The sequence below is a fragment of the Schistocerca cancellata genome, unplaced genomic scaffold (genome assembly GCF_023864275.1).
Source record: "Schistocerca cancellata isolate TAMUIC-IGC-003103 unplaced genomic scaffold, iqSchCanc2.1 HiC_scaffold_424, whole genome shotgun sequence".
Lineage (NCBI taxonomy): Eukaryota > Metazoa > Arthropoda > Insecta > Orthoptera > Acrididae > Schistocerca > Schistocerca cancellata.
The window spans coordinates 25218-38034 of NW_026046441.1; the positions used below are offsets into that span (position 1 = coordinate 25218).

Below are 12817 nucleotides of genomic sequence, written 5' to 3' on the forward strand. Positions count from 1 at the left end.
GTCAGGCCAGTTATTTTTTCAGATCACTGCAGTTATTTTTGTGAACTTTCCCTTCCACTTTCTAGGCCTTCCTATCGCAAAAATCTATGGAAGTTTAACTGCAGCCTGCTCGCCGACTCCCATTTTCAGCAGTCCTTTACTGATATGTGGCACAAACTTTTGCAGACTAAACCCGGTGATAGTAGCGTCCTCGAGTGGTGGGTTGGCGCTGCCAAACCTGCCGTCCGGACCTTTTTAATTAATTTTAGCCGCGACGCAGCGCACTGGCGTCGCTCGACGTCACAATTTTATCAGAGCTGTTTGAAGGACCTCGCCCGACAAGTTACGGCCCAGCCGCATCTTCTTCCCATTTTTAAACAATTTCAGGCCGAACTTTTGACCGATCTGCGGCGGAAGGGTAGAGGGCCGGTTACTCGGAGCCAGCCTGTGGGTGCCGTGGACGGGGAGCCGCTCTCTATATATCATCTCAACAGAGAGCGGAAGATGCGCGAACGATTGGCCTTTAATGCGTGGGTCACTCGGGATGGAATAAAAACTTCCGACAGGGTGACGATTGAGAATGAAATCCACGCACATTTTGAGTCTCTCTTTCAAGATGTTGATGTCGATTCCGCTGCGCTGCGTCGTATTTTACAGGGGGTTCCTAATGTTTTAAGCCGCACAGACCGTGTCCATCTTAATGAGGCTTTTACGTCCGACGACTTGCACGAAGCTGTCAAGCGCAGTCCTAGGGGGAAATCTCCCGGAATGGACGGCATTCCCGCTGAATTTTATTTGCAGTTTTTTACCCTTTTACGCGATACTTTAACTGCTATCGCCAATGAAGTTCTTAATGGCGCTCCTCTACCACCTGATTTTGCAGCGGGGTGCATCACGCTCCTTCCGAAATCTAAAGCGACGCCGACTATACATACTGTTCGACCGATCACTCTGTTGAACGCGGATTATAAGATCATGGCGAGGTGCGTCGCGCACAGACTGCGGCAAGTCATGCCGCGCGTTCTCTGTGAACATCAGACGTGTGCTGTGCGTGACAGGAATATTTTTGATGCCGTTCTGGCCTATAGGGACTGTATCGGCTTTGTACGCGGCAACAGGATTCGGTCGGCAGCGATTATGTTGGTCGATTTCCAGAATGCATTTGACAGGGTTGGCCATGCCTATTTACGGCGTGTGATGGTTGCCATGGGGTTTGGCCGTACGTTTACCCACACGGTTCAGGGTTTTTTGCGCAATGCCACATCGAGTGTCATCGTCAATGGGTCCCTCAGTCCACCTATACGTCTGACTCGCTCGGTCAGACAGGGTTGCCCATTGTCAATGACACTTTACGCTTTGGCGCTCGACCCGCTTCTGCGGTCTATCTGCAACGAGTGTCCGGGGATCCAACTTGGGGAAGATCGCCTTACTTGCCGGGCTTATGCCGACGATCTTGGGGTGTTCTTGGGTCGGCCGGCAGATGTAGATACCCTGTACTCTGTTCTCCGGCAATTTGAGAAGGCGACGGGAGCCATTGTGAATGTTCACAAGACGGTTTTGCTTCCCCTTACTCCACGGATGAGCCATGTGCGTCGACATTGGTTCAGTGTTGTGCAGCAGCACAAAGTCCTGGGGGTTATTTTATCTGATAATCCTCAGCGCATGGAGGCTCTGAATTGGCGTCCCACCTTACACAAAATTAGGGCGGTTGTCAAAATTCATGCGGCCCGGCATTTGGCGCTTTATGATAAGGTGCAGCTTATCAATACTACCATCTTAGCTCGAGCGTGGTATTTAGCACAAGTTCTCCCGGTCCCTAAGCTCCTAGACCGTGCAATTAAACAGGCCGTCTACTGGCTCCTTTGGAAAGGGGACATTTTCAAAGTCTCCTTAGCCACCTGCACCTTAAATCCAGCCGATGGGGGACTCGGTCTGGTGGATTTTTCCGCCAAATGCGCGGCGCTCCTTCTCAAACGGACTACGGCCGTGTTGGAGAAGGGCACCAGCAGTGCCACGGTCATGTTGTTCAATCAATATCGGCCACCTTCTGTAGTTGCCCCGGTCTCTGTCAGCCACATACCCTTTGCGCTGAATTACGTGCGGCGTTTTTATTTTGACAACAGCTATCTTGTGTATGGTGGCTCCAGCGGAGGCCGTGTCGGCGACATTATCCGTGCTCTGCGGGGATCACCGGCCAGAAATAAGTGGGAGTACCGCATGCCGCACACTGACTGGCGAACAGTTTGGCGAAACATCGCCACAACCGTCCTTCCTACACACGTTAGAGCGACGTGGTATAAAGTCGTCAATGGTACGATTCCTACGAATGCTAAACTGCACTCTATTCATCTGAGTCCGTCCCCCGCCTGCGAAGAGTGCCATGAAGAGGATACTATTGAACATCGCTTCGTGTGCCGTCGGTTCCGTGCTGTGTGGGACACTGCTCGGGATATGGTGCGTCTCGTCAACAGGGTGTCTACAGCGCAGGTTACCGTGGCAGCTGCAATCGTACCCGAGTGTAAGGCATTTCCGACCACCAAGCGCAACGCCACCATCTGGTTAATCGGCCATACGATTTATTCTCTATTTTTCCTCAAACTCACGGATCGTCTTGATTTTCTCACATACTTATGGGCTGAACATGGCAAGTACCGTGTTCGAACAGACTATGCTGTGACTTTTGCAAATTTTCTGCATGTCGCCTTGGCGCATGCTTTTGCTCTTTTACCGATGTCGACTTAATTAAAATTACACTATCTTGCTTAAAACTATGACGTGATAGTGAGAGACCTCGTCTTGCGATGGATGTATATTCAGTACCAGAAACGAAAAATATAACGTACATGGGAGACATTTCTCCCTTCGGAACTGCCTCGTATATGGTATAATGCGAGGATATTTTGTTTACCTTTGTTTATTTTTTATTTTTCTTATTGTTTACCACTCTGTCATGTAGTGGTTTGGGATAGTGATGCCGAGGAGAGGCGTTGCATGAAAGTGTCCCCTTTTCTTTTTTGTGGACATTTCGTTGTGTTTCATTGCTCTTACTTTGGTCAGGATTCCTGGTGTGTTTTTTTCCTTATTGCATTGCATTATTGTCTTTTTTTCTCGTCTATCCAGCGTGATCACCGCTACTCCTTTTTTCACGGTGTACCTCCGTGTTTAATTTCTGCATTGCTGGATGGCGTTTTGCTTTGTGTACTGCCTGGACCATTCCTTGACTCCTTCCAGGCGGTTATCTATCTATAAATATATCTATACTTTTTTCTTTTTCGCACTTCACGAAGCCTTCTTTCTGTTTTCCCTTCTCACAACGTGTGCCTCAGAGGCAAGAGGCTCACTTTGCAACTTTCTTTCGTCAACGTTCGTTTTCGTAATAAAAAAAAAAAAAAAAAAAAAAAAAAAAAAAAAAGTTGCCAATTTTGGCGTCTCATTTTTGTGTCGTTGCTGTGTGTTCTCGTGGAGTAGGACGCAGCTCATGTGACGCGCGTGTTGCGTAGGTAGCGTGGCCGAGCGGTCTGAGGCGCTGGTTTCAGGCACCAGTCTCTTCGGAGGCGTGGGTTCCAATCCCACTGCTGCCAAACGTGTAATGTTTCCTGCATCGAAGTCACATGCACTCATTGCCCGCAAAGGAAACAGCACAACAAGGCGTGAGCGTCTGCTTCGTGAATTGTCGTAGAACAGTACGTGGTGCAACGGCAGGATTTGTAGGCGCCTTTTGCTCTCATCACTGCTGGCGTTCGTCTCCACGATATGCGTCCAGAGCATGCCGTTCTATAGCGTGCGAGAGTGGATTTTTTACAGTTGTCGTCAGTTAATCGTGGGTGGTTGCTGCGTTCGCTGGAGGAGCACTGGCGCCGTCATCCGGTGTAGTCTAGTGGCTAGGATACCTGGCTCTCACCCAGGAGGCCCGGGTTCGATTCCCGGTACCGGAAATGCGCGTTTTTGTTGCTCCTCTTATGCGACTTGTCTCGACTTTGCTCGACTGACGCTACGCTGACGCGTGCAGAAAGCCACGTTAAGTACGATTCGTGGCAACACACGACGGCGAGAGAGATGCTGCGTCTGTCCACTTGTTATCGAGTCACATGTCTGTAGTCAAGAGGCTTGGAGGACTGCAAGACATTGCCACGGAGGTGAATGCAGATAACCACTGTAGTTAGTGTCCCGACAGCGCAGGCACGTTCATTTGTTTGTATACATGTGATGGAGAACGTGTCTGACACTGCTGTGGCGTGACACTGTGGGCTGGGCTTTGCTGTGTACCGCCACTTGCATTCCCGCCAGCTGCTCTGCCGGGCGCCTCCGTGGCCGTGATCGTCTAGTGGTTAGGACATTGCGTTGTGGCCGCAATAACCCAGGTTCGAATCCTGGTCACGGCAATTTTGAAAGTTTTTCCTTGCTGCCGTTGCATTGACGATAGTGCACGAGTACACGAAATCACAGTGCTTTCTTGGTTTTTCACTCGTGTTCCGCAGGCCGCAGTTTGTACTACCACTTCATCACAAGTGTAACCTCCTTGAGCTCACATATGTTTGTTACATGGAGCATTCTAGCTCCGCCCCTGACAGGTACAGCTATGATACTTTAGTGGTTGCGGAAAGCCCAGGTTCGAAACCTGGTCACGGCACGAAAACGTCTCTTGATGCTGTCTCCTTAACTACGACAGCTACAGACAAGTGGCGTCGCTACCATATGGCGGGCACGGCATTTTCTTGTTGTGGGTGGCCTAAAGAGACGCTTCCAGTGGGAGAGCAGTGAAAATACATGGCACGGCGATTGCCAAGATACTTCCTTTTCGAAGTGATCTTTGTAGTACAAAGGGAACGTTTTGCCGCCGCTGTTCCAAGGGTAACGTGGCCGAGCGGTCTAAGGCGCTGGTTTTAGGCACCAGTCTCTTCGGAGGCGTGGGTTCGAATCCCACCGTTGCCAATTTTGGCGTCTCATTTTTGTGTCGTTGCTGTGTGTTCTCGTGGAGTAGGACGCAGCTCATGTGACGCGCGTGTTGCGTAGGTAGCGTGGCCGAGCGGTCTGAGGCGCTGGTTTCAGGCACCAGTCTCTTCGGAGGCGTGGGTTCCAATCCCACTGCTGCCAAACGTGTAATGTTTCCTGCATCGAAGTCACATGCACTCATTGCCCGCAAAGGAAACAGCACAACAAGGCGTGAGCGTCTGCTTCGTGAATTGTCGTAGAACAGTACGTGGTGCAACGGCAGGATTTGTAGGCGCCTTTTGCTCTCATCACTGCTGGCGTTCGTCTCCACGATATGCGTCCAGAGCATGCCGTTCTATAGCGTGCGAGAGTGGATTTTTTACAGTTGTCGTCAGTTAATCGTGGGTGGTTGCTGCGTTCGCTGGAGGAGCACTGGCGCCGTCATCCGGTGTAGTCTAGTGGCTAGGATACCTGGCTCTCACCTAGGAGGCCCGGGTTCGATTCCCGGTACCGGAAATGCGCGTTTTTGTTGCTCCTCTTATGCGACTTGTCTCGACTGACGCTACGCTGACGCGTGCAGAAAGCCACGTTAAGTACGATTCGTGGCAACACCCGACGGCGAGAGAGATGCTGCGTCTGTCCACTTGTTATCGAGTCACATGTCTGTAGTCAAGAGGCTTGGAGGACTGCAAGACATTGCCACGGAGGTGAATGCAGCTAACCACTGTAGTTAGTGTCCCGACAGCGCAGGCACGTTCATTTGTTTGTATACATGTGATGGAGAACGTGTCTGACACTGCTGTGGCGTGACACTGTGGGCTGGGCTTTGCTGTGTACCGCCACTTGCATTCCCGCCAGCTGCTCTGGCGGGCGCCTCCGTGGCCGTGATCGTCTAGTGGTTAGGACATTGCGTTGTGGCCGCAATAACCCAGGTTCGAATCCTGGTCACGGCAATTTTGAAAGTTTTTCCTTGCTGCCGTTGCATTGACGATAGTGCACGAGTACACGAAATCACAGTGCTTTCTTGGTTTTTCACTCGTGTTCCGCAGGCCGCAGTTTGTACTACCACTTCATCACAAGTGTAACCTCCTTGAGCTCACATATGTTTGTTACATGGAGCATTCTAGCTCCGCCCCTGACAGGTACAGCTATGATACTTTAGTGGTTGCGGAAAGCCCAGGTTCGAAACCTGGTCACGGCACGAAAACGTCTCTTGATGCTGTCTCCTTAACTACGACAGCTACAGACAAGTGGCGTCGCTACCATATGGCGGGCACGGCATTTTCTTGTTGTGGGTGGCCTAAAGAGACGCTTCCAGTGGGAGAGCAGTGAAAATACATGGCACGGCGATTGCCAAGATACTTCCTTTTCGAAGTGATCTTTGTAGTACAAAGGGAACGTTTTGCCGCCGCTGTTCCAAGGGTAACGTGGCCGAGCGGTCTAAGGCGCTGGTTTTAGGCACCAGTCTCTTCGGAGGCGTGGGTTCGAATCCCACCGTTGCCAATTTTGGCGTCTCATTTTTGTGTCGTTGCTGTGTGTTCTCGTGGAGTAGGACGCAGCTCATGTGACGCGCGTGTTGCGTAGGTAGCGTGGCCGAGCGGTCTGAGGCGCTGGTTTCAGGCACCAGTCTCTTCGGAGGCGTGGGTTCCAATCCCACTGCTGCCAAACGTGTAATGTTTCCTGCATCGAAGTCACATGCACTCATTGCCCGCAAAGGAAACAGCACAACAAGGCGTGAGCGTCTGCTTCGTGAATTGTCGTAGAACAGTACGTGGTGCAACGGCAGGATTTGTAGGCGCCTTTTGCTCTCATCACTGGTGGCGTTCGTCTCCACGATATGCGTCCAGAGCATGCCGTTCTATAGCGTGCGAGAGTGGATTTTTTACAGTTGTCGTCAGTTAATCGTGGGTGGTTGCTGCGTTCGCTGGAGGAGCACTGGCGCCGTCATCCGGTGTAGTCTAGTGGCTAGGATACCTGGCTCTCACCTAGGAGGCCCGGGTTCGATTCCCGGTACCGGAAATGCGCGTTTTTGTTGCTCCTCTTATGCGACTTGTCTCGACTGACGCTACGCTGACGCGTGCAGAAAGCCACGTTAAGTACGATTCGTGGCAACACCCGACGGCGAGAGAGATGCTGCGTCTGTCCACTTGTTATCGAGTCACATGTCTGTAGTCAAGAGGCTTGGAGGACTGCAAGACATTGCCACGGAGGTGAATGCAGCTAACCACTGTAGTTAGTGTCCCGACAGCGCAGGCACGTTCATTTGTTTGTATACATGTGATGGAGAACGTGTCTGACACTGCTGTGGCGTGACACTGTGGGCTGGGCTTTGCTGTGTACCGCCACTTGCATTCCCGCCAGCTGCTCTGGCGGGCGCCTCCGTGGCCGTGATCGTCTAGTGGTTAGGACATTGCGTTGTGGCCGCAATAACCCAGGTTCGAATCCTGGTCACGGCAATTTTGAAAGTTTTTCCTTGCTGCCGTTGCATTGACGATAGTGCACGAGTACACGAAATCACAGTGCTTTCTTGGTTTTTCACTCGTGTTCCGCAGGCCGCAGTTTGTACTACCACTTCATCACAAGTGTAACCTCCTTGAGCTCACATATGTTTGTTACATGGAGCATTCTAGCTCCGCCCCTGACAGGTACAGCTATGATACTTTAGTGGTTACGGAAAGCCCAGGTTCGAAACCTGGTCACGGCACGAAAACGTCTCTTGATGCTGTCTCCTTAACTACGACAGCTACAGACAAGTGGCGTCGCTACCATATGGCGGGCACGGCATTTTCTTGTTGTGGGTGGCCTAAAGAGACGCTTCCAGTGGGAGAGCAGTGAAAATACATGGCACGGCGATTGCCAAGATACTTCCTTTTCGAAGTGATCTTTGTAGTACAAAGGGAACGTTTTGCCGCCGCTGTTCCAAGGGTAACGTGGCCGAGCGGTCTAAGGCGCTGGTTTTAGGCACCAGTCTCTTCGGAGGCGTGGGTTCGAATCCCACAGTTGCCAATTTTGGCGTCTCATTTTTGTGCCGTTGCTGTGTGTTCTCGTGGAGTAGGACGCAGCTCATGTGACGCGCGTGTTGCGTAGGTAGCGTGGCCGAGCGGTCTGAGGCGCTGGTTTCAGGCACCAGTCTCTTCGGAGGCGTGGGTTCCAATCCCACTGCTGCCAAACGTGTAATGTTTCCTGCATCGAAGTCACATGCACTCATTGCCCGCAAAGGAAACAGCACAACAAGGCGTGAGCGTCTGCTTCGTGAATTGTCGTAGAACAGTACGTGGTGCAACGGCAGGATTTGTAGGCGCCTTTTGCTCTCATCACTGGTGGCGTTCGTCTCCACGATATGCGTCCAGAGCATGCCGTTCTATAGCGTGCGAGAGTGGATTTTTTACAGTTGTCGTCAGTTAATCGTGGGTGGTTGCTGCGTTCGCTGGAGGAGCACTGGCGCCGTCATCCGGTGTAGTCTAGTGGCTAGGATACCTGGCTCTCACCCAGGAGGCCCGGGTTCGATTCCCGGTACCGGAAATGCGCGTTTTTGTTGCTCCTCTTATGCGACTTGTCTCGACTTTGCTCGACTGACGCTACGCTGACGCGTGCAGAAAGCCACGTTAAGTACGATTCGTGGCAACACACGACGGCGAGAGAGATGCTGCGTCTGTCCACTTGTTATCGAGTCACATGTCTGTAGTCAAGAGGCTTGGAGGACTGCAAGACATTGCCACGGAGGTGAATGCAGCTAACCACTGTAGTTAGTGTCCCGACAGCGCAGGCACGTTCATTTGTTTGTATACATGTGATGGAGAACGTGTCTGACACTGCTGTGGCGTGACACTGTGGGCTGGGCTTTGCTGTGTACCGCCACTAGCATTCCCGCCAGCTGCTCTGGCGGGCGCCTCCGTGGCCGTGATCGTCTAGTGGTTAGGACATTGCGTTGTGGCCGCAATAACCCAGGTTCGAATCCTGGTCACGGCAATTTTGAAAGTTTTTCCTTGCTGCCGTTGCATTGACGATAGTGCACGAGTACACGAAATCACAGTGCTTTCTTGGTTTTTCACTCGTGTTCCGCAGGCCGCAGTTTGTACTACCACTTCATCACAAGTGTAACCTCCTTGAGCTCACATATGTTTGTTACATGGAGCATTCTAGCTCCGCCCCTGACAGGTACAGCTATGATACTTTAGTGGTTACGGAAAGCCCAGGTTCGAAACCTGGTCACGGCACGAAAACGTCTCTTGATGCTGTCTCCTTAACTACGACAGCTACAGACAAGTGGCGTCGCTACCATATGGCGGGCACGGCATTTTCTTGTTGTGGGTGGCCTAAAGAGACGCTTCCAGTGGGAGAGCAGTGAAAATACATGGCACGGCGATTGCCAAGATACTTCCTTTTCGAAGTGATCTTTGTAGTACAAAGGGAACGTTTTGCCGCCGCTGTTCCAAGGGTAACGTGGCCGAGCGGTCTAAGGCGCTGGTTTTAGGCACCAGTCTCTTCGGAGGCGTGGGTTCGAATCCCACAGTTGCCAATTTTGGCGTCTCATTTTTGTGCCGTTGCTGTGTGTTCTCGTGGAGTAGGACGCAGCTCATGTGACGCGCGTGTTGCGTAGGTAGCGTGGCCGAGCGGTCTGAGGCGCTGGTTTCAGGCACCAGTCTCTTCGGAGGCGTGGGTTCCAATCCCACTGCTGCCAAACGTGTAATGTTTCCTGCATCGAAGTCACATGCACTCATTGCCCGCAAAGGAAACAGCACAAGAAGGCGTGAGCGTCTGCTTCGTGAATTGTCGTAGAACAGTACGTGGTGCAACGGCAGGATTTGTAGGCGCCTTTTGCTCTCATCACTGCTGGCGTTCGTCTCCACGATATGCGTCCAGAGCATGCCGTTCTATAGCGTGCGAGAGTGGATTTTTTACAGTTGTCGTCAGTTAATCGTGGGTGGTTGCTGCGTTCGCTGGAGGAGCACTGGCGCCGTCATCCGGTGTAGTCTAGTGGCTAGGATACCTGGCTCTCACCTAGGAGGCCCGGGTTCGATTCCCGGTACCGGAAATGCGCGTTTTTTTGCTCCTCTTATGCGACTTGTCTCGACTTTGCTCGACTGACGCTACGCTGACGCGTGCAGAAAGCCACGTTAAGTACGATTCGTGGCAACACCCGACGGCGAGAGAGATGCTGCGTCTGTCCACTTGTTATCGAGTCACATGTCTGTAGTCAAGAGGCTTGGAGGACTGCAAGACATTGCCACGGAGGTGAATGCAGCTAACCACTGTAGTTAGTGTCCCGACAGCGCAGGCACGTTCATTTGTTTGTATACATGTGATGGAGAACGTGTCTGACACTGCTGTGGCGTGACACTGTGGGCTGGGCTTTGCTGTGTACCGCCACTTGCATTCCCGCCAGCTGCTCTGGCGGGCGCCTCCGTGGCCGTGATCGTCTAGTGGTTAGGACATTGCGTTGTGGCCGCAATAACCCAGGTTCGAATCCTGGTCACGGCAATTTTGAAAGTTTTTCCTTGCTGCCGTTGCATTGACGATAGTGCACGAGTACACGAAATCACAGTGCTTTCTTGGTTTTTCACTCGTGTTCCGCAGGCCGCAGTTTGTACTACCACTTCATCACAAGTGTAACCTCCTTGAGCTCACATATGTTTGTTACATGGAGCATTCTAGCTCCGCCCCTGACAGGTACAGCTATGATACTTTAGTGGTTACGGAAAGCCCAGGTTCGAAACCTGGTCACGGCACGAAAACGTCTCTTGATGCTGTCTCCTTAACTACGACAGCTACAGACAAGTGGCGTCGCTACCATATGGCGGGCACGGCATTTTCTTGTTGTGGGTGGCCTAAAGAGACGCTTCCAGTGGGAGAGCAGTGAAAATACATGGCACGGCGATTGCCAAGATACTTCCTTTTCGAAGTGATCTTTGTAGTAGAAAGGGAACGTTTTGCCGCCGCTGTTCCAAGGGTAACGTGGCCGAGCGGTCTAAGGCGCTGGTTTTAGGCACCAGTCTCTTCGGAGGCGTGGGTTCGAATCCCACAGTTGCCAATTTTGGCGTCTCATTTTTGTGCCGTTGCTGTGTGTTCTCGTGGAGTAGGACGCAGCTCATGTGACGCGCGTGTTGCGTAGGTAGCGTGGCCGAGCGGTCTGAGGCGCTGGTTTCAGGCACCAGTCTCTTCGGAGGCGTGGGTTCCAATCCCACTGCTGCCAAACGTGTAATGTTTCCTGCATCGAAGTCACATGCACTCATTGCCCGCAAAGGAAACAGCACAACAAGGCGTGAGCGTCTGCTTCGTGAATTGTCGTAGAACAGTACGTGGTGCAACGGCAGGATTTGTAGGCGCCTTTTGCTCTCATCACTGCTGGCGTTCGTCTCCACGATATGCGTCCAGAGCATGCCGTTCTATAGCGTGCGAGAGTGGATTTTTTACAGTTGTCGTCAGTTAATCGTGGGTGGTTGCTGCGTTCGCTGGAGGAGCACTGGCGCCGTCATCCGGTGTAGTCTAGTGGCTAGGATACCTGGCTCTCACCCAGGAGGCCCGGGTTCGATTCCCGGTACCGGAAATGCGCGTTTTTTTGCTCCTCTTATGCGACTTGTCTCGACTTTGCTCGACTGACGCTACGCTGACGCGTGCAGAAAGCCACGTTAAGTACGATTCGTGGCAACACACGACGGCGAGAGAGATGCTGCGTCTGTCCACTTGTTATCGAGTCACATGTCTGTAGTCAAGAGGCTTGGAGGACTGCAAGACATTGCCACGGAGGTGAATGCAGCTAACCACTGTAGTTAGTGTCCCGACAGCGCAGGCACGTTCATTTGTTTGTATACATGTGATGGAGAACGTGTCTGACACTGCTGTGGCGTGACACTGTGGGCTGGGCTTTGCTGTGTACCGCCACTTGCATTCCCGCCAGCTGCTCTGGCGGGCGCCTCCGTGGCCGTGATCGTATACTGGTTAGGACATTGCGTTGTGGCCGCAATAACCCAGGTTCGAATCCTGGTCACGGCAATTTTGAAAGTTTTTCCTTGCTGCCGTTGCATTGACGATAGTGCACGAGTACACGAAATCACAGTGCTTTCTTGGTTTTTCACTCGTGTTCCGCAGGCCGCAGTTTGTACTACCACTTCATCACAAGTGTAACCTCCTTGAGCTCACATATGTTTGTTACATGGAGCATTCTAGCTCCGCCCCTGACAGGTACAGCTATGATACTTTAGTGGTTACGGAAAGCCCAGGTTCGAAACCTGGTCACGGCACGAAAACGTCTCTTGATGCTGTCTCCTTAACTACGACAGCTACAGACAAGTGGCGTCGCTACCATATGGCGGGCACGGCATTTTCTTGTTGTGGGTGGCCTAAAGAGACGCTTCCAGTGGGAGAGCAGTGAAAATACATGGCACGGCGATTGCCAAGATACTTCCTTTTCGAAGTGATCTTTGTAGTAGAAAGGGAACGTTTTGCCGCCGCTGTTCCAAGGGTAACGTGGCCGAGCGGTCTAAGGCGCTGGTTTTAGGCACCAGTCTCTTCGGAGGCGTGGGTTCGAATCCCACAGTTGCCAAATTTGGCGTCTCATTTTTGTGCCGTTGCTGTGTGTTCTCGTGGAGTAGGACGCAGCTCATGTGACGCGCGTGTTGCGTAGGTAGCGTGGCCGAGCGGTCTGAGGCGCTGGTTTCAGGCACCAGTCTCTTCGGAGGCGTGGGTTCCAATCCCACTGCTGCCAAACGTGTAATGTTTCCTGCATCGAAGTCACATGCACTCATTGCCCGCAAAGGAAACAGCACAAGAAGGCGTGAGCGTCTGCTTCGTGAATTGTCGTAGAACAGTACGTGGTGCAACGGCAGGATTTGTAGGCGCCTTTTGCTCTCATCACTGCTGGCGTTCGTCTCCACGATATGCGTCCAGAGCATGCCGTTCTATAGCG

The 12817-nt window shown here is 52.1% G+C and overlaps 17 non-coding genes across 17 annotated transcripts; all 17 read left to right on the forward strand.

Annotated features, from left to right (window-relative positions):
* The first annotated feature begins 3842 nt into the window (after positions 1-3842).
* Positions 3843-3914, forward strand: Trnae-cuc (transfer RNA glutamic acid (anticodon CUC)). The gene has a single exon. It is a non-coding gene; the product is annotated as a tRNA-Glu (tRNA).
* A 375-nt stretch (positions 3915-4289) lies between these two features.
* On the forward strand, positions 4290-4361 carry Trnah-gug (transfer RNA histidin (anticodon GUG)). The gene has a single exon. It is a non-coding gene; the product is annotated as a tRNA-His (tRNA).
* Positions 4362-4829: 468 nt separating this feature from the next.
* On the forward strand, positions 4830-4911 carry Trnal-uag (transfer RNA leucine (anticodon UAG)). Its single transcript has one exon. It is a non-coding gene; the product is annotated as a tRNA-Leu (tRNA).
* Positions 4912-5355: 444 nt separating this feature from the next.
* Positions 5356-5427, forward strand: Trnae-cuc (transfer RNA glutamic acid (anticodon CUC)). Its single transcript has one exon. It is a non-coding gene; the product is annotated as a tRNA-Glu (tRNA).
* Positions 5428-5792: 365 nt separating this feature from the next.
* Trnah-gug (transfer RNA histidin (anticodon GUG)) lies at positions 5793-5864 on the forward strand. The gene has a single exon. It is a non-coding gene; the product is annotated as a tRNA-His (tRNA).
* A 468-nt stretch (positions 5865-6332) lies between these two features.
* On the forward strand, positions 6333-6414 carry Trnal-uag (transfer RNA leucine (anticodon UAG)). Its single transcript has one exon. It is a non-coding gene; the product is annotated as a tRNA-Leu (tRNA).
* Positions 6415-6858: 444 nt separating this feature from the next.
* Positions 6859-6930, forward strand: Trnae-cuc (transfer RNA glutamic acid (anticodon CUC)). Its single transcript has one exon. It is a non-coding gene; the product is annotated as a tRNA-Glu (tRNA).
* A 365-nt stretch (positions 6931-7295) lies between these two features.
* Trnah-gug (transfer RNA histidin (anticodon GUG)) lies at positions 7296-7367 on the forward strand. The gene has a single exon. It is a non-coding gene; the product is annotated as a tRNA-His (tRNA).
* A 468-nt stretch (positions 7368-7835) lies between these two features.
* Positions 7836-7917, forward strand: Trnal-uag (transfer RNA leucine (anticodon UAG)). Its single transcript has one exon. It is a non-coding gene; the product is annotated as a tRNA-Leu (tRNA).
* Positions 7918-8361: 444 nt separating this feature from the next.
* On the forward strand, positions 8362-8433 carry Trnae-cuc (transfer RNA glutamic acid (anticodon CUC)). Its single transcript has one exon. It is a non-coding gene; the product is annotated as a tRNA-Glu (tRNA).
* A 375-nt stretch (positions 8434-8808) lies between these two features.
* Positions 8809-8880, forward strand: Trnah-gug (transfer RNA histidin (anticodon GUG)). The gene has a single exon. It is a non-coding gene; the product is annotated as a tRNA-His (tRNA).
* A 468-nt stretch (positions 8881-9348) lies between these two features.
* Trnal-uag (transfer RNA leucine (anticodon UAG)) lies at positions 9349-9430 on the forward strand. Its single transcript has one exon. It is a non-coding gene; the product is annotated as a tRNA-Leu (tRNA).
* Positions 9431-9874: 444 nt separating this feature from the next.
* On the forward strand, positions 9875-9946 carry Trnae-cuc (transfer RNA glutamic acid (anticodon CUC)). The gene has a single exon. It is a non-coding gene; the product is annotated as a tRNA-Glu (tRNA).
* A 374-nt stretch (positions 9947-10320) lies between these two features.
* Trnah-gug (transfer RNA histidin (anticodon GUG)) lies at positions 10321-10392 on the forward strand. Its single transcript has one exon. It is a non-coding gene; the product is annotated as a tRNA-His (tRNA).
* Positions 10393-10860: 468 nt separating this feature from the next.
* On the forward strand, positions 10861-10942 carry Trnal-uag (transfer RNA leucine (anticodon UAG)). The gene has a single exon. It is a non-coding gene; the product is annotated as a tRNA-Leu (tRNA).
* Positions 10943-11386: 444 nt separating this feature from the next.
* Positions 11387-11458, forward strand: Trnae-cuc (transfer RNA glutamic acid (anticodon CUC)). The gene has a single exon. It is a non-coding gene; the product is annotated as a tRNA-Glu (tRNA).
* Positions 11459-12372: 914 nt separating this feature from the next.
* Trnal-uag (transfer RNA leucine (anticodon UAG)) lies at positions 12373-12454 on the forward strand. The gene has a single exon. It is a non-coding gene; the product is annotated as a tRNA-Leu (tRNA).
* The last annotated feature ends 363 nt before the right edge of the window (positions 12455-12817 follow it).